Below are 24,426 nucleotides of genomic sequence, written 5' to 3' on the forward strand. Positions count from 1 at the left end.
CCATGAGGAGATATAACTTAATTATGTAGCTATCCTTGAAAACTCTGATTTTTAAAACATTATCATTTAAATAATATTGTGATGAAACAGTATATACTAATCTTCATCTGACTTTCCAGTTTCTTCATACAAACTTCCTGGAAAGCAATTAATTGTGTCAAGGATCAACCTTTATTTAGACCTTTATTACATGTATGATAGTTTCATTTACTATACTATGGTCTCAAAGATATATAGAATTGAAATTCGTGAAAATCAAACAATATATTTTCATGTTATAATGTGAATACTTTTCCAAGATAATTAGAGAACAATCCTATTCTTAATTACTTGTATAAATGCTTAATTTTTTGTCTTAAGTCTTCTATCAGGAGACTCTGTGTGTGTGTGTGTGTGTGGTGTGTGTTTGTCCCCATTCCCTGGCTAATTTAACTCACTGGAGGTTAATTATAATGTTTTAATTCTACTTTATGTCTTAACAAAGAGTTTTATAAAGAAAAACTTTCATCAATTATTTGTACTAACAGGCAGTTCATAATACTGATAAAATATACTAATATATAATACTGATAAAATACTGATAAATAATAATGATAAAAATTAAATAGGTAATCATTAAATATAAGCATTTGTTTTTTGAGCTATTACCATACATTCTAGCCCTTTAAGGTTCTTTAATGTGACCTGAAGCAGATAGAAAACCTCTTTAAATGTGTGGTTGAAATGTGGGGTTGATGGCAATTTTGTAAAGGATTGAGTGGCAGGAGGTTATGATGTTGTCTTACCAATTTTCCTAAAACTTTTCCAATAAAGATTTAATGAACTGCTTGGTTTTCTTTTGCTAAAAATGCTATATAGCCAGTATTCCTACAAAGGGTCTAGGAAACTGCACTTAAATCTATATTTGGGTTATTGGATGTCATCAATTATCACCTCTTTATTATGAAAAAGTCAATCATACCAAAAACTGAAAGCAATGGTTTAATGGACTGTCAAAAACTCACCACTCAGCTTCAGAAATTATCAGCTCTTATTTCCTTTACACCTCACCCATTAGCTACTCCCAGACATTTATTCATCTATAAATATTTCAGCATGTATCTCCAGAAGATCTTTAAAAGAATATTAATTTTTAAATAATATAATTATATTTTTATTTTATTATATTAGCATTTTTATGTCCCAATTTTTTAGTATTGTTATTTAGTATTTTTAGTATTATTATTAGTAGTTTCTTAATGTCATTCACATTTCCCTGGTAATCTTTTATTTTATTGCAGTTTGTTTATATTGAGGTCCATATCAAGTCCACATATTTTGAAGGGTTGATAGGTCTTTCAAGTCTTTATTTTATCTGTAGAGTCTTTCCCTACCTTTATTCTTTGAAATTTTTAAAGAAAACAGTTCATTTTTATTTAGATGTTTTCCTTCTGTAGTGTGGATGTTGCTTTTTACATCCCTGCAATATAAGTGCTCTCTGTATAGCCTGCAAAATGATAGTTAATGATAGAGAACTGTTCAAACTCAAGTCTGATATTTTGGGGTCTTATACTTCTATCAGGAGACTGTGTGTGTGTGTGTGTGTGTGTGTGTGTGTGTGTGTGTGTGTATTCATTCCCATTACCTGGCTCATTTAACTCAGTGGAGGTTAATTATAATCTTTTAATTCTACTTTTATGTCTTAACAAAGAGTTTTATAAAGAGAAACTTTCATCAATTATTTGTACTAACAGGAAGTTCATATAGGAAAAAATAGGCATTGATTCTTTGCTTATTTTTGCTGTGTAATCATTTGATTATCTACCATCTTCCAAAGCTAATCAACAAACTTTAACATTTCAGTTTTATTTTTGGTATCATTTTAATTTTACAGATGAACTACATATAGAACAATTTCCTGCAATTCATATTCTTACTGTTTCTCAAAGTAATGCACATCTGGCCAATGGTAGGCTCAAAGTGTTTACTGAATCCTTGGTCAGAAACCTCATTGTTGGTACTTTCTTTGACTTTTGGCTTCTTTGATTTTTGCCACTGCTCAGTTTACACATTCTTATCCTCCATCTAGAATCTGTTATTTCCCTAAGAAATTCTGGCTCATTTTTACAGGTGTATTGGATGAATATATTCTAGCTACCAGGGATACTCATTGCAGTTGGATCATGTATCACTTATGTATTTTGATTCTCACTCTTTAATTATACCTTGCACCTTTTAGGAAAAAAAATTAAAATATTTAACATCTGGTATACTTTTTTTTTTTTTTTTGGTACTGGGGATTGAACTCAGGGGCACTCAACCAATGGCCACATCCCCACCTCTATTGTACATTTTATTTAGAGACAGAGTCCACTGAGTTGCTAAGTGCCTTGCCATTGCTGAGGCTGGCCTTGAAGTCATGATCCTCCTGACTCAGCCTTCTGAGCCATTGGGATTACAGGTGTGCAACCACATGCCTGGCTGGTATACTTTTTAATCGTGTTTTGAGTTCTGCTGACAGATACAGCAGAGTTCTATTTTTTCTCTATTACATTCATTTTTGAAAAATAGAAGATAAAAGAAAATAAAGTCTTGAAAAATAAAATTGTAATTCAAATTGTACATTTTTCTTTGCAAAAAAGGAACACACCAAGGTAGGTGAGGGTGCCCATTTTAGTATTTTTGAAGTGCCAGATTAATTGCTCTTTAGTAAATTGATTCAGGTACCATTATAATCTGAAGTATTATTGTTTTCTTTGTTTCAGTTGTGTTCAATATGAGCCCTGAAAATTAAACACTCTGTCCAACATCATTCTCTGAGATGTCTTCTCTTATTAATTGAACAGTTTAGAGATAAATACTATCAAAAGATTGTGCAAATATCTGTTCAATAGATAATATGTGAAAATCCAAATTTGATATAAGAAACAATTTATGGTAATGATAGGATGAGGGTTAAAGTCTCAAAATTTGTAAGTTGAAGGTATAAGTGTTTTAGTTAGTGTTTTCACTGTTGTGACTAAAGGATTCGACCACCAATTATAGAGGAGGAAGAGTTTATTTGAGGGCTCATGGATTCAGTCCATGGAAGGCTGGCTCCATTCCTCAGTGATGGAGGTGAAGCTTAACATCATGGCAGGAGAGTGTGGTGGAGGGAAGCAGCTCACATCAAGGAGATCAGAAAGCAGAGAGAGACTCTACTCACCAAATACAAATATATACCCAAAGCCACGCCCCAATTCCCACCTCCTCCAGCCATATCCTACCAGTTCAGTTACCACTCAGTTAATACTTATCAGGGGAATAAATAGCTGATTATATTAAGACTCTCAAAATCCAATCATTTCTCCTCTGAACCTTCTTGCATTGTCTCACAGGTGAGCTTTTTGAGGGAACCACACATCCAATCCATAACAATAAGCCATGACTAAACTCCTAGAATAAAACTGTTAGTGAGCCTGATAATGCAATATAAGGAATGAAAGACAGACAATTTGGGTGGATGGACATTTTCCCCATGTGATTATAGAATAATAAATGGATCCTTGAGTAATGAAGTGGATTCTCCTTTACCCAAAAATTTTAAAATAAACAATGAAAAAATAAACACATGTATGAATGAATAACTGAGTATTTCTAATGTGGTAGAATCTTCACTCATCCAGGCTAATGAGGACACTCTAATTTAGAACCACTTCAAACAAAAAGAAAAAGGAAGAGATACCAGCCAAACTTAATACCAAATATATTTTTGCAACCCGATTTGTGTGTTGATACTAAAGAATACCAGAATACCCTGACCTAATTTGCAGTTCTCTTTCTCCCTTTATCAGACATGGACCAATCTTTATGGACTGATCTCAGAATGAAAAGAGCATCTCCAGCACCATATTGGAATTTCTATTTCACCAAATTCTTAAATCTTCTCAGACATTAACATAAGCATTTTGATTTTGTGATGGTGCTCTCATCTGTTTACAGGGTTGCCTCCCTGGTCTCAGGGCAATGGTGAACACTCTGCAGCAGCATAATCATCTTAATTTAGTTGAACATAAGGTTTTCCTGCTGAGAAAGCCTGCAGTAGAGCTGAAATACTACTGTGAAATTTCTCATTACCCTAAAAACATATTCTCAACATCTAAGTTCCTTTCTTATATGTGATATGGGGATACAGAATCCACTGTTTGCTGTACTGGTAAGATCTTTTTAAGAGGACTGTAGAAATGTCAGTTCCCTATTATGTAGGAATCTTGGAAAGTCTAGGTGCTAAACCCACTGGGCCACACTGGATTGACTTTGCTTATATGAAATACTAACAAAACTAGATTCTTGAAAGTTGTGATTAAATTAAAGCACTTGCGTCCTCTTTTTGTGTTTGCTCACACATTGCATCTCCTCCTCCTCCTCCTCCTCCTCTTCCTCCTCCCCCTCCTCCTCCTTCTTCTTCTTTTTACATTTCATCAGTTATTCACAGCTTAGATGTTTGGTCCCATGGTTATCTATCATCCATGCCTCTTACCTTTGGTTCTTTATATTGGATCTTAGTTGTCATTGAAATTTAGGATATGCAGAAGCCAGTTTTCTGTCTCATAGTCCCCTCTCTAAATGACATACCTCTCCTGTCCTCTCTCACTTAATTCTGTCAACAACTCAATTTAGACTTCTAGCCTCAAGGTCAATGAGGGAATAAATTGCTCTTTTGATAAGTCACCTATTTTGACAACTTTGTCATGGCAGTCCTAGAAATCTTACAGAGCATCTGTTTTTGTTTGGATCTGGATGTCTTGAATTGTATTGAAAGCATGGTCCCCCATGCAGTCATGTTCAGAGGTAGGTTTTTCAGGCAATAGTTGGATTATGTAGGTTCTACACTTATCAGTGCATTAATCCATCAAATGGGCTGATAGCTCAATGAACTTCCAGAAGTGGGAACCCAGTTGAAGGAAGTAGGTCACTGGAGGGGGAATTCCCTGGAGGAGTTCATGCCTTTTTCTCTCTTTCTGCTTCCCTGCTGCCATGAGCTGAGCAACTTTTCTTCACCATATTCTTCCACCATAATGTTCTGCCTCATGTGGGCCCAGAGCAAGGAAACCAGCCAACTATGGACTAAATCCTCTGAAACCATGAACCAAAACATTTTTTTCCTCCTCTACATAGTTATTGTCAGGGATTTTTGTTTTGTTTTGTTATATACCTAAAACAGAGATCTAATTCTGTCTCATGTGCCAAATAAAACAGCTCATTTCCCATTCTTCCCAATCTCCCATGTTTTTACTATGCACCCAAATAGTCTCACCAAAAAAATGAGAATCACCTTTAATATTTTCCCTAGTTTTCTATATCAATATTTTAACCAGGGCCTGTGAATTTTTATCATTCTTATGACAAATATTCTTTAAACAATTAAACACAGCAGATATTATTCTGGATAAGGGAGAAATAGAAACTAAACCAGATCATTCTATGCTATTAAAAGATCATGACACATTTAGTGGTTGGAGAAACAGAAAAAAAATCAAACACAAGTAATCAATAACACAAATATACTAGAAATATTAAATTGTAATAAATAGTCATATTCAAAAACAGAGATGAAATAAGAATCTGAGATAAGAGGTGACAATGAGCTATGGTAGAACAAGAATGGTAGCCACATGAGTTCAAAGAATGAAGATAATAGCATTGAGTTCAAAGAATGAAGATAATAGACTGGAAAAATTTTGTCATTTTAGGGAGAAGGAAAATATCAGTGGAACAAGAATAGAAGAAAGAGGTGGGAGAAAATTGCCAGGTATTGCAGGGACTAGACTATGCCACAGGAAACATTTTATTGTAAGTGCATTAAGTTGCACCCCTAATCCATTTTTTTCTAAAAAAAATTATTTGTTTTAATTAGTTTTATACATGATAGTAGAATGCATTTATATACTTTGATATATCATACATATATGGGATATAAATTTCTCATTTTTCTGAGTATACATATTGTAGAATCACATTGGTCATACAGTCACATATACATACTTAAAGTAATAATGTCTGTTTCATTCTACTATCTTTCTTATTGCCATATCCCCTGTCTTCCCCTCCTAATCAATTTTTTAACCATTCCTATTCCTTAGTTCAAATCAACATCATCTTGTTTTTGTATATCATCAATAACTACCAAATTAGTTTGCATTTTTTCTCTTTCAGCAACTATATTGATATAGGTTTAATTGATATCCTACTCAAAAATCCCTCAATGGCTTCCTCTTGTGCTTAGAATAAAATCTAAGACTTTACTATGACTAGAGTAAAAATCAAGTGAATTCACACTTATGAAGCACCAGAAGCAGGGCTTGACTCATATGCAGGAGTCAAGTAATTAAATGTCTTCCTTTACCAACATGACATGGCATCGCCTCATGTCTAGACCAATGCTTCTTTTCTGTCAAGAGAGTTTTGATACAAGATGCAAGATACATATGCAAGATGACTTTGATACATGGGCCACATATCCATAGGATCCAAAACAAAAAGTGGGTTCTGATCATGGAAAATAAAGAATAGTGGAGATTAGAGAATTGTAGGATAGATATGTGGGGTTTCCATCATGATTGCTGGATCTTTTGATTTAAATTTTTTTTCCCAAAGGGAAGCCAGAAATTATACACTTACAAGAAATATATGAATTTGTAAGTACTGTCATTTAACTAAACATTAGTTTTTAATTGTGCGTGTCTATAAGTACTCATGCACATGTCAAATCTGACAATTAGCTGATAGTGAGTCAGTTTTAGAAACCTGGAATGGGAAAAAAGTCTGGTGAGACTTATATTAGACCAATGTTTTTTGATGAGGTCATGAGAAGGAAAGAGCTTTGAATCCTTTAATTTTGTTCAAGGAAAATAAATCCAAGGTCTTGAGATATATATTAAACATTTCTGACTGGTTTTGCTCAAGTAATAAATATTACACATTCTCAATACATATATAAACCAATCACAGTTCTAAAACGTATTCACTTACTCAATACTTAAAAAAACCTATGTTAAGAGAGGAACTATTTTTATCTTTTTTATGAAGAGGAGAAAAAATCCCAATCTAACGACGTAGCTAGAATCCCACTTCTAAGAAGAGATATGGAAGGCCAAGAGTCATATGATATGGAGCAGAACAGTGTTAAAAGAGGGAGGGTGTGAGGCTGATGAAACACAGGGATGATTGCCTGTCCCCATGGGCCATTTCTAGGAATTTCAAAACACCCTAAAGTGGACCCATCATAGCTTTAATCATAACTAGGAAAGCGTGTGTGCTGTTTCACTCCACTAATGCTTGTATATATTGTCAACTTTCTCCCCTCATCTTCATGCTGTCCACACCAGCCCATCTGTTCCATCACCACTTAGAAGAGGGTGTTACTCCATCCCCAGGGATGCTGAAGCAGAAGCCTGCAATGATATCATAGTGATTGTTTTTAAAAATCAGATTTACACAGAAAATGCATTGCCAGCAAGAACTCTGTCAGGTCACAGCTGTTTCACAGTGAGTCATCCATCACTCTAAGGATTATCCCACATGGGACCAAAGCAATGCAATCCCACACACCAGGGAATAAATAAAGTTGTGCAAAGTTGAGGATGCCTCCACCAAATATCTGTGGTGGTTAAGTAAAGAGCATGCAGTAATGCTGCATCAACACACTATGCATTTTTCTTCAAAGAACTCTGAGAATAGAAACTTTGAAAATAAATGATCACTTTGTGTGGAAAGTGTTGCATTCTACCCGAGTCTTTGAAATTTCCTTTCTTGTTCCAAACAAGGAAAAAAAAATTTTGCTTTTCAAACAACATTTAATGGGACTTACCAACAGACCCTTAATAGGCCTGATAGGAGGAAGCGACAGTTGTCACAATAATAGAATTTGAATTTGATCCAAAATTTCTGAAATTACCAAAATATGTTCTTCAATTTCCTGTCATGGAGCCTAAAATTTCCATTCTACTGAGATAAGGCATTATGATCGTGAAATAGTACTAAATCATTGTAAAATATATAAGCCCAGATTGATTATCATTCTCTTACAAAAAAAAAAAAAGAAGTATTTGAATGGGGCTTCGTATGGATACCTGGGGTAGATCTCAGTGTTGTACATACTGCCAAAGTTATCAACAAGTGAGAAAGAAAGTATCAAATAAAGCTTCTGCATTCTGAGAAACTTGTTCAGGTATACTGCTGCTGCTCTATTTTCCTGCAAAATTGAATAAGACAAGCAAAGAAAGAAAAAAAAGGCAATGATAAACAATTTTTTAAAATCATCAAGGTTCAGTATATATTAAGATTAATCCTAAATGACCAGCAAATCAAACATTTTAACTGAATTGATGAATTAAATACTCTTATGATTATTTGGGGACTAGCAAGTGTTTTTTCTTTTGTCAGCAAGAACGTGCAAACTATTTTTTGTTCATATATACAACTTAAACATAGAGGTATCTTTCCTCGGTGGAAGAAGTTATATTTATCTTAGCTCTTGGTGTTTATTTTGTGGGATTGGATTTCTGCAAAAACCTGACTTCTGGTATGAAAATCTATCTGAAAAGGTGTTAAATGTTTCTTTTGTAAATCATGTATCATCCTTGTTAGTACTGAATATGCAATTTTAGGTAGAAACGTCATCCAGAAGTATTTGATTTTAGACAATTTTGGGGAAATTATTTTAAGATAAACTATTTCTCAGGCAATAAAAGAAAAATTAGAACAACTGTGGGGATTGACTAAATATACTATTTTATCAAGTAATGACTTTTTAAATTGAACTAGCAATCAAAAATCATGATCATATTACTTTTTGCATAACTGTTGCTAGGTGTTAGTAGTTAATGTGTTTGAGAATGTTGTCTTTGAACTAGGATAAGTACTATCAGATGTAAGATTGAGGGAAATTATATTCTTAAAATTTCAGATTTATTCAATCATGTACACCTACCAGGCAACAGTCTTGGTATAAAACATTAGACAAAAATGATTGAGACACTTTCAACTCTTAAAAGTTGAGCACATTCTAGTAAATAGTGTTATTAATAGGTATTAATGCATGAGCTATAATTAACAAAATGTAACGATTTATAAATAATAGGAGACTTTTTTTGAAGCATCAATTATATAATGTTAACTAGAAAGATGAAAATTAAAATTATATTCATTATGTACTTCTATTTTGTGTAGACATCTCTGTAGATAAATATGAGTAGATAAAAATTTTATAAAGAAAGTCAGTTGTTGAGAGTATTACTCATGAGTTGTGCAATTATGGGTAATTAGTTGTGAATTTTTAAAAACATTTTTATATTTTTCAAATTATTTTCTTTCATTGTGCTGTGAACATTTAATTAGGAGGGAATAGAAATCATTTAGCAATAAATCATCTGATCAGAAAAGAATTTCTTTGTTCTTTGGCAATGGTGGGCACATGACCAGTTGCTAGGAGCCATAGCAAAGTATTATGATGCATGGCACCTTTGGTTAAGGTGACTGCCAGCTAGCCATTGAGATGATATGATTATGTTAAGATTTACATTCATATGGAAATTGGACTCCTGCTGTTCACCTCGGCCTTCTATGGGACTCATGTTATAGGACTCCCGGAGAGTTCCCATTGGTTGGGGAAGGATAGTAGGCGGGAATTCGGGGGGAGGTCCGGCCTGGTTCCGGTAGACGCACACACGTGTGTGGACCAGCTTGCTAGCCGGGCGCGCACGGGGCATTTGGCAGCCTTTTTAAAAATAAAGTTTTGTTCCTGCTTGAGTGGCTTGTGATTCTGTGCCCAGCCAGGTTGCGGCAACCAGTAGGCCAACACCAGCCTGTACCATGTTCCTATTTGATGGCCCTTTATGGATAATGTTTGTCAGATGCTGCCATAAAGAATAGAACTTATGAATATGCATTTCTCAAGACCCCTTACTTATCGCTATTTGTGTAGAACATACAGGGGGAAATCACCAAGTTACATGACAAATTAGAGTTCAGAAATTGTTTCAAGGTCAGGTACCCAGGCTAGAGCTAACTTTTGTGAACAGTATGTCAGCAGCAGTTTGTGTAAATTATTGAATTTAGTTCTCAAAACAATATTATGCAGAATAATATTTTTTGACTCTTAGTGATAATGAAACTAAAGCATTGCCATAGCAAGAAGCACAGCTAAAAAAGTGTATTCACTTATAAATCAAAAACAAAACAAAACAAATGGGAAAACTAATCCAGAACCATAGAACAACTTTATCTATGGGGGAGGAAGCTGAAAATCCTATGTGTGGAATGGAAGCTGGCCTTGAAACCAGCCTTTACAAGGCAGCAGTCTAAATGGCCCTCACCAAGTTGACTTCTATTTCTAATTGGAAATAAAATGCAGCACTAATCGCCACTATAGATCAAAACTTCCATCTAAAGGTTGGCTGCATATTCTTGGTAGATGGACTTGGTAAAGTGCTCTGAGTTGACAGAATATACATAAAGATGAGATATTTTCTCACCCTAGAGATTTTCAATTTGAAAAGTTAATAAATTCAATAGACTTGCAAATCAAAATCACTAGATGTATTCTCTCATTAAGAATTCAAGCCAAATTAATGGCAATAAAGAAAATTAATTAGCATGGTATTTATGTGGATACTGCATGTCTTCCCATGGAGACTTTGTCACCTTTATGATGGTTAAATTTAATAATGTGACTTTAAAAATCCTTTGCTTGCTATTTTTATGTTCAGTTTCCAAACTGAAAACTTTGTAGATAAAAAAGAACAATATAAAACAAGTGTGTTAATACTTTAGGAATTTTCAACTATGCAACACAATAGACAGTAAATTTTAAGTTTGATTTTAATTTTGTTCATATAATTTGAATTTTTCTAGTTTATCAGGTCCAATCATGTTAATTGGAAAGTAAGAAAAATGCTTCCTTTTGAGTAATAGAAATTCCTTTTTATGAATAGTTTGCTACCCGGCTTAAGTATTTGATGTTTTCTTTGCATTTTACCTACCTGTACTAATGTCATATATATGAACAACATCCTGGTGATGTAAATGTATCCATATGATTTTTTGGATGAGAGACATAGTTTGGTGTTAAAGTATAAAGTCATGGAAAAAATCATCTTGCGGGGCTGGGGCTGGGGCTGGGGCTCAGTGGTAACATGCTTACCTGACATATGTGTGGAACTGGGTTTGATTCTCAGCACCGCATAAAAATAAATAAAATAAAAGTCTATCCACAACTAGAAAAATATTTTTAAAAATCATTCTCACAAGGTATAAGAAATTTCTGTTTGAGATATTCATCATCTAGCATTTGTAACACATAACTGTCTTCAAGTGTATCTAAGAATCTTAGTTATCAAAATATATTTTTCTCTCAGTTATTTACATTATTATACTCATCTTTTCAGAAGTCATTTGAATGGTGTAGAAGAAAATAAAGAATTCCAAATATCTGTGTTTAGCAAGTAATTTTCATAAAAATATTTTTCATGGGGCTGGAGTTGTGGCTTAGCAGTAGAGTACTCACACCTAGCATGTGTGAGGCCCTGGGTTCAATCTTTAGCACCACATTAAATAAAGGTATTGTGTCCACCTACAACTAAAATATAAATATTTAAAAACATTTTTCATGTCTCCTTTTAATATATTTTTAAGTCTTTGCCTAAGGGCTTTCTTTGGTGGTTATATTCACATGGTAAGTTCTGTCAGAGATGATTAGTTCACCTATGATGTTTCCATAAAACCTCCTGGGATATCCTTACCATGTTTCACACATCAATGTAAATCATTAGGGAAATTTATAATATAACTGGAATTTTCCTTTTTTTATATATTTTACTGATTTTTAAAAAATAAATGACAACAGAATGCATTACAATTCTTATTACACATATACAGAACAATTTTTCGTATCTCTGGTTGTATATAAACTATGTTGACACCAATTTGTGTCTTCATACATGTACTTTTGATAATGATGTCTATCACATTCCACCATCCTTGCTAATCCCCTGCCCCCTCCTTTTCCCTCTCACCCATCTGTCCTATCTAGAATTCATTTATTCCTTCCATGCTCCCCCTCCCTACCCCACTATGAGTCAGCCTCCTGGTATCAGAGAAAATATTCAGCACTTGTTTTTTTGGGGATTAGCTAACTTCACTTAGCATTATCTTCTCCAACATCATCCATTTACCTGCAAATGCCATGATTTTATTCTTTTTTATTGTGAGTAATATTCCATTGTGTTTATATGCCACATTTTCTTTATCCATTCATCCACTGAAGGACATCTAGTTTGACTCCACAGTTTAGCTATGGTGAATTGTGCTGCTACAAACATTGATGTGTCCCTGTGGTATGCTGTTTTTAAGTCTTTTGGGTATAGATTGAGAAGAGGAATAGCTGGGTCAAATGATGGTTCCATTCCCAGATACCAAGGAATCTCCATACTGCTTTCCATATTGGCTGCATCAATTTGCAGTCCCACCAGCAGTGTATTGAGTGTACCTTTTCCCCCACATCCTCGTCAATACTTATTGTTGTTTGTCTTCATAATAGCTGCCATTCTGACTGGAGTGAGATGATATCTTAGAGTAAATTTGATTTGCATTTCTCTAATTGCTAGAGACGATGAACATTTTTTCATATGTTTATTACTCAAAATACTGACTCATTGTTGCTTATATGAAATATTATCTATTATGCTAGTCATCTTTCCATTATTATAATGAAATGCCTGAGACAATTAAATGGAAAAGAGAAAGTTTATTTGGGCTAACAATTCTGAAGTTTCCAGTCCATGGTTGGATGGATCATGGTAAGGCAACATATCACAGTAAGGACATGAAGTGGAGCAACTGCTCACCTCATAGCAGCTGGAAGCAAAAAAAAAAACAGAGGAAGAAAAGCATCCAGGATCCCAATACCTCCTTCAAGGGCCCACTTCCAATGACTTAACTCCCTCCAACTAGAATCCAACTCTTAAAGTTTGCAGCACCACCTTATTATACCAAGCTGGAGACCAAGCCTTTAGTATACGGGCTTGTGCAGAACATTTCAGACCACCACTATAGCACCCACACTTAAATACATGTAATCATAAACATGCTAATTGAAATACAACAAAATAAAACTGAAGAGATTGTCTTCATTTTCATAACTTTTGTAATACTAAGATTTCTCAATAGTTTCAAAAGTAACATTTTAAAAAATTTTTCAAATAATTGGTTTTAGTCACTAAGTTGAGTGAATCAAGATTTCCAAAAATAATATCAACTTAAAAATCTTAAAATCGAAGTTATTCTTCATGGAAGAACTTGGTGATGTTTTGTAATACCTTGGCTACTTAAAAAATTCAGTTCATCCTCTACAGTGAATCGTTAGGAAAATGGAAAGAAATATCAATTATATTAAAATTCTATTGACTTATTATTTTCTTAAAGCCATTCATTATCAATACATTCCTGTCAATAAAAATATGATCAACATTTCCTCCCACTAATAACCCTAAAAGAACAAATCAATAATGTGAAGAATGTGAGGTACTATTGTGAAAGATATATGTAACACTAATTTTAGGTGACTTTTGCATTTTGAAATACTTTTTGAAATATTCTACCTCTCTAACATCTTTTAAATTTCTAAACATCTCTCTAGTCGGTTGTAAAATTATCTGTTCATCTCAAAACCAGTTCTTGAAACAGGTGAGTTTTTTTTTTAAGGACAAATATACAGAGACAAAAGGTAAGTTGTTGACACTTTTTGTGGGGAGGTGTTGGAAAGATGAATAGGAAGAGCATGGAGCAGTTTTAGGAATGCAAAAATATTTTGTATGATAATAGAATGTTGTATATTTGTCACAATTGTCACAATGTGTTTGTCCAAACTCAGAAGGCACAACATCAAGAACGAACCCCAATGTAACTATGGACTTTGGGATGATAATGTGTCAATAGAAGTTCATTAGCTGTATTATATATATTGCTTTAGTGGGGGATGTTCATAACTGGCAAGGTGGCATGAGGGAGAGCCATTGGTGATATATGGGAACTGTGTATTCTGCTCAATTTTTATGAAAACCCATGACTCTAAAAACAGTCTTTAAAACTCCAAGAAATAAAAAAATTACAAATTGAGAAAAAAAATCATAAGATATAGAAAATATATTTCCAGCTCATTCTTTCCTACAATTTGTATTTGAAAACATGTTTGAACATTCTGCCTATTAGACAGAACTACCAACATGCCTTTTTCACTTAAAAAAGAAGGGGATGTTGTTCTCCTGTGCATTGGAAAATTGACCTTAATGCCCAAGTACATAGGTATGGAAGAATGCACACAAAACTATGAGTCAGAACTTCTCATATGCCACTCCTTTAATGTCTCCATCCTATCCTAGCTGCCCTCTTATGCCAATACAAAACTTAATCTGTGCTCCTCTTAAGGTATGTAACAGTCAAGTTGGGAGTTTTATTTCCCAGTGTCTCCTTCCTTGTATGAGTCTTGGTTCTAACTGACCAAAGAGGAATTTGCATAAGATATGGAGGCAGAAGTGAAGCTGCAGGTGCTATTGAATGTTAATGGTCAGTTATGGTGACAGATATACAAAGGTGGCAGTTACATTCAAGTTGTTCTTTGTTTTTCACTTCCTGGCTAAATCTTCTTTCTGAATATTGACTTCCTTGTCTAACCATAGCTCCAGGTTCTTAGCCGCAGACCACAGGCAGCAACTTCCCATTGACTTTTCTGTTACAGTTCTTCTTTGGTGGTTAAAAGTGATTGGTTACTCATTTTGATTGGTTCTTAAGTCCTCTGATCCTTCAATTACCAGTGAAATTCCTATGATCAATTTCTCATCTTGACTTTCGTGGTGTTACTGCCTTCTTGACTGAATTCTTACTTCTGGGCTCCTGTATAAGCTTTCTATTTCAATAATCTCTGACTATGACTTTATGACTGTCCAAGTAATCATTCAGGAATGTCTGATACTTCCCAGTCACAAGTTCAACAACCCTAATTGATATGACCAAGCACAGAGTTTGCTCATTTTCCCTTTGACCTATGTATTCTATATTCTTGAATATAAACTACCCCCACTAAAAAAAATGAACTGATATATTTGTTTTTCTATTGCATCTGTAACAAATTACCACAAATTTAGTGACTTAAGACAATCAATATAAATTTATTATCCTACATTTAGAAGTGTAACATGGGTATCAGTAACCAAGATCAAGGTGTTGGTAGGGCTGCCTTCCATTTTGAAAGATCTGTAACAGGATTTATTTCCTTGCCTTTTCCAGCTTCTAGAAAGTGCCTCCATTCCTTAGTTCATGGTCTCCTTTCTCCACCTTCCAAAGCAGCAACATATTATTTCTCTAAACCTGCTTTTGTTTTTATATCTCTTTTACTCACCACAGCCATATTTTAAGGAAATGTGATTATATTGGACCCAAATAACTCAGAAGAATGTTTCCATCTCAAAGTCCTTAACGTAATCACATCAGTAGTCACTTTTATTGTGGAAGGTAACATATTCACCCATTCTTGGAATTATAATATGTGTATCTTAGGAGAACATTTATTGTGCTACAACAACTGCATTGCCTAACACACCAACTTTTTGTACTTGTGAAACACAATATTTAGAGAAGAAGTAAATTTTGACATAATATTTTTCTAAGGAAATCTATTTTGTTTTGAGTAAGCAAACTGCCATATTCTGCTAACTTTGATATTTCTCTTACTAAGAACTCCCTAAATGAAACACACCATTCAGTAACATGCATTTTATAAACAGGAGTAGACCCTACTAGCTCATCATAATTATCACATCTCTATGAAAGTGGTCCTTACATATATTAGTGTTTTTGTAAGATGAATAACAAATGCTTGCTCAGTTTGAACGTCTTGCCAAGTGTAATATTTAGGTTTCAAGATGTTAAGTGGTGCTTTAAAAAAATATATATTTACTTCATTAAGTTTCAACCCTCTGTCTAGGACCTTACATTTGTCACTGTTGTTAGTTTGCTTATGTTTTCTGTAACTATAGGATTTTGTTTACTAAATTGTCATGTATAATATCCAAATTCTAAACACATTTTCATTGCCTTGAAAATAGGCAGGCTCTTGTCTATATTCATTTTATTCCTCACAGATTTAGAATAGTCTGAAATTTATAATAAAAGTAGCTACACAGATAACTGGTAAAAAAGTTAAACTTATGAAACGGTTAAATTCCTGTGATATAATACAAGTTCCCTCTGAATTTATATCATATTTAGAATATGATCTTTATGGATCTAGGCCATGAGTAAAATGTATAACATGTTGTCTTTTTTATCTTAAGGAATATAAAATGTCAGAGCAAGACTTATGGCATATGTGAGGTGGATGCTATCATTTGAATCTTGAATGTTTCCCAAAGTGGCAGTTTTGGGAGGTAGTGTAAACTTTAGGGAGTTGGGCCTCATGGGAAGTATATACTTGGGGTATGTGCCTGAACAGGGTTGTGAGTCCCTGACCCACATCTCATTCTCTTCACTTCATGGTGACAAAATGAGCAGTATCATTCTCCCATGTGCCTCCACCATGAAGTAACTTCCTTGCCATAGGCCCAATTTTATGGAGCTAATCAATCATAGATGAAATCTCTACAGCTGTGAGCCCAAAATATTCATGTATTTCCTTACATTGAAGGAAATCTAATTCAGAAAATTGTTACTGAGAAATGATGCTGTTTGAGTACATCTATACCTGATGATATGAAAGAAACTTTGGAACTGGTTTATGGACAGTTTGGAAGAGTTTGGAGGAGCAGTCTAGAGAAAGCCTAGACTGCTGTAAGTGGATCTCAAGGAGCAATTTCAGAGAAGGCTCAGAAGGTCAGAATGCTAATAGAAATGTGAATAGCAAAGGCAATGATAATGAAGTAAATGACGACTCTATTGAGAATTGGACTAGTGGCTACTGTTGTTACTTTATGGCAAAGAAATTGTATAGATTTTGTCCATATACTGAGATTTTGTGGGGCTGAACTTTAAGGCAATAGACTACTTTACTTGGTGGAAGAAACTTTAAGATAGCAAAATATTAAAGCTGTGGCACAGGTATTATGGCTAGTTTAAGCTGAATTTACAGTTGAAACTAGGAGTGAAGAGCAGAGTGGAAAGATTTTGAAAATTAGCAATATGGCCAGAAAAGCACTATATGTAAAATTTCAGTCAAGGAGGGTGCAGTTTTAAGTGTAGATAAAGAAAAACCAAGTCCTTTGCATTGAGACTATAGTAAAGATGCCTTAAGAGTATCTCAGAAATCTGCAAAACCACTCACCTACAGACACTATCTGCCAAACTGCAAGGACATGTGGGCTACAACGAACAAGGTCATGGCAGAGAGGATTCCCAAGATCAAGGTCATAGAAGAGGGTATTCCTTCAAAATATGAAGCATCCATATCTTGCCACAGTGTGTGAATTATGGACATAGAATTTTATGATATAATATTTTCCCGGCAGGGTTTTAGTCTTACTTTGGGCTTATCTCTCTTTACCATTTTTTTTATACCTGTGCCTGTTTTACCATTGTATCTTGGAAGTATAAAACTTTCTTTTTGGCTTTTACAGTGGATTACAACAAGAATTTTCCCGACTTTAATAGAAGAGCATGCACTTGATCTTTTGAACAATGCTGTAACCTAATACTGGGTATATGTCCAAGATAGATGAAATCAGTACAATGAAGAGACATCTGCATTCTTTTTTGTGTGGAGGCGGGGTGGGAGAAAGAGGTACTGGGGATTGAACTCAGGGGCACTGGATCACTGGACCACTGAGCACATCCCCACTTCTTTTTTGTGTTTTATTTAGAGACAGGGTCTCACTGAGTTGCTTAGTTCCTTGCTTTTGCTGAGGCTGACTTTGAACTAACAATCCTCCTGCAACAGCCTCCTGAGCTGCTGGGATTATGGATGTGCTGTACTGCACCCAGCCTGCACTCTTCACAATAGTTGAGAAGTGGAAACAGGTGAAGTATCCATCAATGGATAAATGAATTTTAAAAAGTGATACATATACATTACAGAATACTATGCAGCTATAAAAAGAATGAAATCCTGTTATCTGCAACAATGTGGATGGAACTACAGATCATCCTATTAAGTGAAATAATCTAGGCACAAAAAAACAAGTACTGATGGTTTCATTCAAATGTGGAATCTAAATAAATTTATCTTATAGAACTTGAAAGTAGAGTCATGGCCACCAGAGGCTGGAGAGTGTAGGAAAAATTAGTAAATGGATATTAAATTATAGCTAAATAGAAGAAGTTATGATGTGCAATTGTACAAGAAGATGAGTATAGTTGATGATTATGCACTTCATAATTCAAAAAGCAAAAAGCTAAAGGGGCTGGGGTTGGTCTCAGTGGTAGAGTACTCACCTAGCACATACAAGGCCCTGGTTTCAATCCTCACTATCACATAAAAATAAATAAAATAAAGGTATTGTGTTCAACTACAACTAAAAAAATAAATATTTTTTAAAAACTAGGAAAAAAGGTTTCTAAATGCTTTTATCCTAAAAAAATTATAAATTTCTTTACAAATATAAAGGAGATAAATATAATTAATTTAAACATTATAAAATATATACTTGTATCAAAAGATTACATTGTGCCCCATGAATATTTACAATTTTAAGTTTTATGTATTAGTTAAATAAAATAAGAGACTAACTACAAAGGCAAAAGATTTAAAGGACTCTTAGGAATGGACCGAATCTATTTTGAATTGATAGATATAAAACACTGGAGATCAGGGAAAGAAGGCTATAGTGTGTGTGTGTTGAAGGTCCCCTGAAGGCCTGTGTGGTAAAGGCTTGATCCCTATCATGGTACCACTAAAGGTGATGGAACCCTTAGGAGGCAGGGCCTAGTGGGAAGTCCTTAGGTCATTGGGGGTGTGTCCTTTAAGGGGATTATAGCCCTCTGGCCCACTTCCTTCTCTTTTTGCCTCTTGAATATGAAGTGAGTGATTTCACTCCACCACGACTTCCCGCAACTTGTGCTGCTTCATCCACAGGCCCAAGTCACAGGGGACAATCAGTCGTAGACTGGAACCTCCAAAACCGTGAGCCAAATAATCCCTTGTCTTCAGAAGTTAATTATCTCAAATTTTTCGTTATAGTAATAAAAAGCTAATCAACATGGGGAAAAGTAGTTAAAGTAAAGTTAAGGTACTTTTTTCAGTAATTTTATCTTTTCTATAGACTACCTTCAACAACCTTAAAATGCTAATTTAATTAACATTTTTTATCCCTAACTTCACACAGGACATCATATATTTTACTGTAGAGAATACGATGATCATTAGAATGAGGCCTCTCCTTTTAAGAATATTATGTCCTATCTAATGAACTTCTATTGTCTCCTTCCCACCCCTTTATTATGTGTTGACATCCTTACATGTCAGAGAATATTTGGCCTTTGGGTTTTCTTAGGGTTTGGCTTATTTCACTTAGCCTGATATTCTCCAGGTCCACAGGAGGATGAAGGGAGGGAGGGGGAATGGGAATAGAAAAGACAGTAGAATGGATTGGACATAACTTGCCTATGTTCATATATGAATAAAAAAACAGTAAAATATCATATCATGTACAGCCATAAGAATGGGATGCTAGTTAGAAATGGGATGCTAATTAGAATAAGTTATACTCCATGTATGTATAATATGTCAAAATACACTCGATTGCATGCATAAGGCCCTGAGTTCAATCCTCAGCACCACAAAAAATAAATAAATAAATACAAATTATAAAATATACTCTACTATCATGCATATCTTAAAAAAAACAAAAAAGAATATTATATCCTACTAGAGGAACAAGATACAGGTATTTTTAGGAGGGTGAATCAATTCTATATGCTATCTGGATAATATTGGTCACAAGTCATTATGTATTTGTCAATGCCCATAGAATGTACTGCACCAAGAGTGAATCATAATAAATTCAGAATTATGAATTTCAGATGATGATGATGTGACAATAAATGTTCATGAGTTGCAACATATGTCCCACTTTGGTGATCATGCACCAAAATGGTGCATGCAGTGGGGAGAGAGAGATACTTTCTGCTCAATTTTCTATGAACTTAAAACAGTTCTAAAAATAAAAGCCTATCCAGTATATCTATATTTATATATACATACATATGTGTATCTCTCTCTCTCTCTCTCTCTCTCTCTCTCTCTATATATATATATATATATATATATATATATATATATATATATAATTTAAATGCCACCAGCAAAATTCTATTAAATGTTTATGCAGTTTGTGGGAAGAGGAGTTGGGAAGAGTTTGTGACTGAAGGGAGCTCTGATGGATGGCTAGGACTGACAGACCTTGCAGTTAGAGAACACAGAATGAACAAAAGCTTGGGAGCACAAAATTTGAAGGGCATTTGGGTAGGAAGAGGGGTTCTAGATGCCATTTATTCTCCAGTCCTCTGAGGTAATGATCTGTGGAACATACAAACAAGGATTTATAGCCAAATCAGAACTGAAGCACACTTTATTAATCTGAGCACTCATCCTAATATCCCAGAAAATGTGAGCCTCCAGAAAACTTCAAAAAACAGGGCCAAAGTCAATCTATTTTTTCTCCCACTTTTTGTTCCCAATCGAATTAACTCTTTTTAAAAATATATATATAATTGATTCTTCTTAGTTTCATATGACAGTAGAATCCATTTTGATGAAATTATACAAGCATGGGATCTATCTTATTCTAATTAGGACCCCATTCTTATGAGTGGGCATGATGGTGGGATTGACTTTGGTATTTTCATGCATGTGCACAGGAAAATTATGTTTGATTTATTCCACTGTCTTTCCTATTCCTATCCCCCCTTCTTTCTTTTATTCCCTTTTGTCAAATCTACTAAACTTCTCTTCTTCCCCTCCCTTTTGATGATGAAAAAGATCGAACAAGAGGCTAATCCAAATAATTTGTTTTTATTTCAGTAGGTGATCCTGCCCAGCAGTTGCAGGCGACCTTCTGAATGACTGGCCCTCCTTGTCTGTCTTCTCAACACCGTGACAGAGGGTGGGAAGAACATGTGCTAAACTTCTGCTCTCCCCATAGTCACAGGCAAAAGGGAGAATGGGTTGTCCCAATATCAATGTCCTTTCCTCCTTATTCCCAGTAATTAAATATTTTATTTGATTATTAATCTTGCAGAAAAAAGTGACAATTTGTTTTTGGTGCAAATTATTATCTAGTCTAACCTGTTTCAGGTATTGATGCATGCTTGCCTAAATTTCTGACTGATGTTAATTCTCAGACTTTATCTTAATAAGACTTTCCATGGAATGCATATTCAAATTATCTTTTTGCCTTATAATCCTTCTAATGACTAAATTACTGTCTTTTCTTAAGATGGCAAAAAAACAAACAAAAACCCCAAACAATTTAAACAATAATATTTTCAAAAATATGGTTATAGTAGATTCATAGACATAGCATTCCTAAAGACTTTAAAAGTAAGGTACTGTGCTAAAGATACCTTTTAAGGGTCAGAGTTAAATAAGAACAACTGTAAAGATAAAAGTAATGGCAAAGAAAAGCAGGCAGACAGAGAAAGAGGTCCTGGTATAGGCCTTTGTCTCTAAGAAAATATCTCAGAAAGGGCACATGGAATTGAATCAGGACAAGGCCAGTTCTGAAATGAAGTTTTAATGTGGATGAAATGCTATTACCCATCTTCAGAAGAGCTGCATATATCTGGATAACTGAGAACATTCAAGAGCTCTTTTAATAACTTATCACCCACATGCACACTAATAAAAATGCCATTGAGAATTTGCTTTACTATATGAATTTGAGAGCCTGAAATTAGGACACAGGGTTCATCATACTCCAAGAATTTTTTGCTATATTCCCCTTAATTTGTCCATCCAAGCACCCAGGCTCCTAAGCAGCCTGCAAAAGATTGAAATAATCATCCTTAATTTTTTTGTGTGTAAATATTATATGTTTTTAAATGGAATAAATTCAATTGTTAAGCAGGCAAATTAGTTCATTAAAAATCAGTAAGCATTTTAACTAAATAGATGAACAATTTAACATGTACAATATCAGAACTTCAAAAGACTGTCTCAAAATTCCTAAGAACATGCAGAATTTGTATGCAGAAATTGGAGCTAGCTGAAATGTTACCAAAACACAGTGCACATAAAGAGATAACTGATGGTCTTTAAGTACAGTAAAACATGATTCCTTTGTCAAGTGATTCATTCAGCATTGTGTGTTCTTTGGAACCAGAGTGTATGGAATGCAGCAGTGATACAGAAAAGATATCGAGAGAGGCACCTGCCTAATAGATGGAAGTCAGGAGAAAGTACTACTAGAAGCATGTTCTAGGGGATATCCCATGAAGAGAATGAAGGCTCCATTCACTAGCAATTCACAGGTGATTGAAAAGAACCTTTCCTAATTCTGAGTGCCTTTATCTTACAAAGATCAGCTAAAAACAATTTTAATTGGTGGCATTGACAAACATTGCCCAGCAGCATCTGGCTTAGTGCAAGTTTTATAACTGAGATACCTATTGATAAACTGTTTTCAAAGACACTACACACATTCTTTCTCTCTCTCTCTCTTAACAGATATTAACATTTCATAGCTCCTGGACACTGCTTCCTTCTTTGGCCCTCTTCCCCAGAATATTTGCCCTTTAACAAAGAACCCAGAATAGAAGAGGAAGGAGAGCAAATTTGGGGTTGTGCAACCCCAAAGATCAGGTGGAATGGTTTGTTCAGAGTAGAGGAGGTCAGTTTTGAAAAAATAATTATGATAACTGAACCAGATGTATAATTTTCTTGGGTGCAGGAACAAGTTTGATTAAGAATCCACTGTGCCCATGAAGTTTACCTTCTGAAGGTGGTGTCCTACATAACCTTCATGGGGGGAATCCTGGGTTTGCTTCCCCTCTCCAGAACTTTCTGTTGTACTCCCCTTCATTTTCATCTCATGCTTCCTTTTCTCATGTACCCTTCTATTTTTCTCTTATGTAATCTGGAAAAGCTATTTGTCTCCTTTGCTTTACCCTGTGACTCTGACATCCAAATGGAAGACATGAGTTTGGATTAATATAAGGATCAGCAGTTAGGCAAATTAAATTCACTCTTTTATCCAACAGTACTGATGGCATCTTTATGTTCTCCTCAAATTGTCTTCCCCTTAGTGTAAATGCAACATATTGTGAGACAGGTATGGTGGCACACGCCTATAATCCCAGTAGTAGGAGGAGTGTGGGTCCAAAGCTAGCCCCAGCAAAAACAAAGCATTAAGCAACTCAGTGAGACACTGTCTCTAAATAAAATACAAAATAGGGCTAGAAATGTGGCTCAGTGATTGAGTGCCCCTGAGTTCAATCCCCAGTACCCCCCTGAAAGTAACATATTTGTGGATTTAAGTAATGATAACAAATATCAATATACATGTTTTATATCCTGCAATATTTTCAATAATTTTAATGCATATCTGGCTTTTCATTATATTTATACATTATAATTAACATCATAATATTCTAAAATCTTACAGTTGTCATATTTTAAAAACATCTACCACTTTAGAGTTCAATGCTTCTTTGATTATGTGTCATACAACAGAAAACAACCAGAAATTAACTAGTCTATTTTGCTATAATAAAGAAGCTTTCCGAGCCAAAAGTAGCAACATATTATTAAACAGGATGTTACTGGGGCTTGCCAATGTTTGGCATTCTTCAGGGTCAAGGCAAGATCATGATCATACCAAAGGAGCCTTTAGATCAGAGATTTCCAAGCTCAGTTCCCCAAGACTCAGATGTTATAAGAATACAGTAGTGGGGTGGCTGGAGAATAGTTTGAATATGTCTAAAAGTTTAAGGAGAAATGTACATTTGCCTACACAAAGGCACTAAGAGATAAGTGAACTGTTATTTCTATTTTGGCTTTGCTAATACTAACTCGTACTGTTTAGAATTTCTGATGGACATTTATATGTTAGTAATAAATCAAACATTTTTGAAACAATGCTTAGTTCAAGATGGAGAAAAAATCATTCAAGTACCAAAAAAGCCTACTATGACAAAGTAACAGAAAATTTGCAGCTAATGAAAAGAAATAATTAGGAGTGTCTAATTTTGGAAGAATTCTAGCATAAATACTCACAGATTTTGTTCAGCCTTTAAATATAGTCCTTTGTGAAGACTTGGTTCAGATATTCTCCTTTGGCTTTTGCAACAGGAGTGTTGGTTTATTTAGCTACATGGTGCCCGAGACGTGACCACTGGTACTCAAGGAAATAGATGTGGAAAAAAAAAAACTTACAAATTTACTTGGAATAAAAATAAAAGATTCATCAGGCTCTGATAGCCATGTTC

The 24,426-nt window shown here is 34.6% G+C and overlaps 1 long non-coding RNA gene across 2 annotated transcripts in view; it reads left to right on the plus strand.

Moving 5' to 3' along the window:
• Positions 1-21,231, plus strand: part of LOC120891863 (uncharacterized) — a 54,873-nt gene extending 33,642 nt beyond the window's left edge. For both annotated transcript variants that reach the window (XR_013430267.1, XR_013430266.1), the window contains exon 4: positions 21,023-21,231. This is a non-coding gene — a long non-coding RNA (uncharacterized LOC120891863). The remainder of the gene's footprint in view (positions 1-21,022) is intronic.
• Positions 21,232-24,426: the final 3,195 nt, after the last annotated feature.

This window comes from Ictidomys tridecemlineatus, chromosome 2 (genome assembly GCF_052094955.1).
Source record: "Ictidomys tridecemlineatus isolate mIctTri1 chromosome 2, mIctTri1.hap1, whole genome shotgun sequence".
Classification (NCBI taxonomy): domain Eukaryota; kingdom Metazoa; phylum Chordata; class Mammalia; order Rodentia; family Sciuridae; genus Ictidomys; species Ictidomys tridecemlineatus.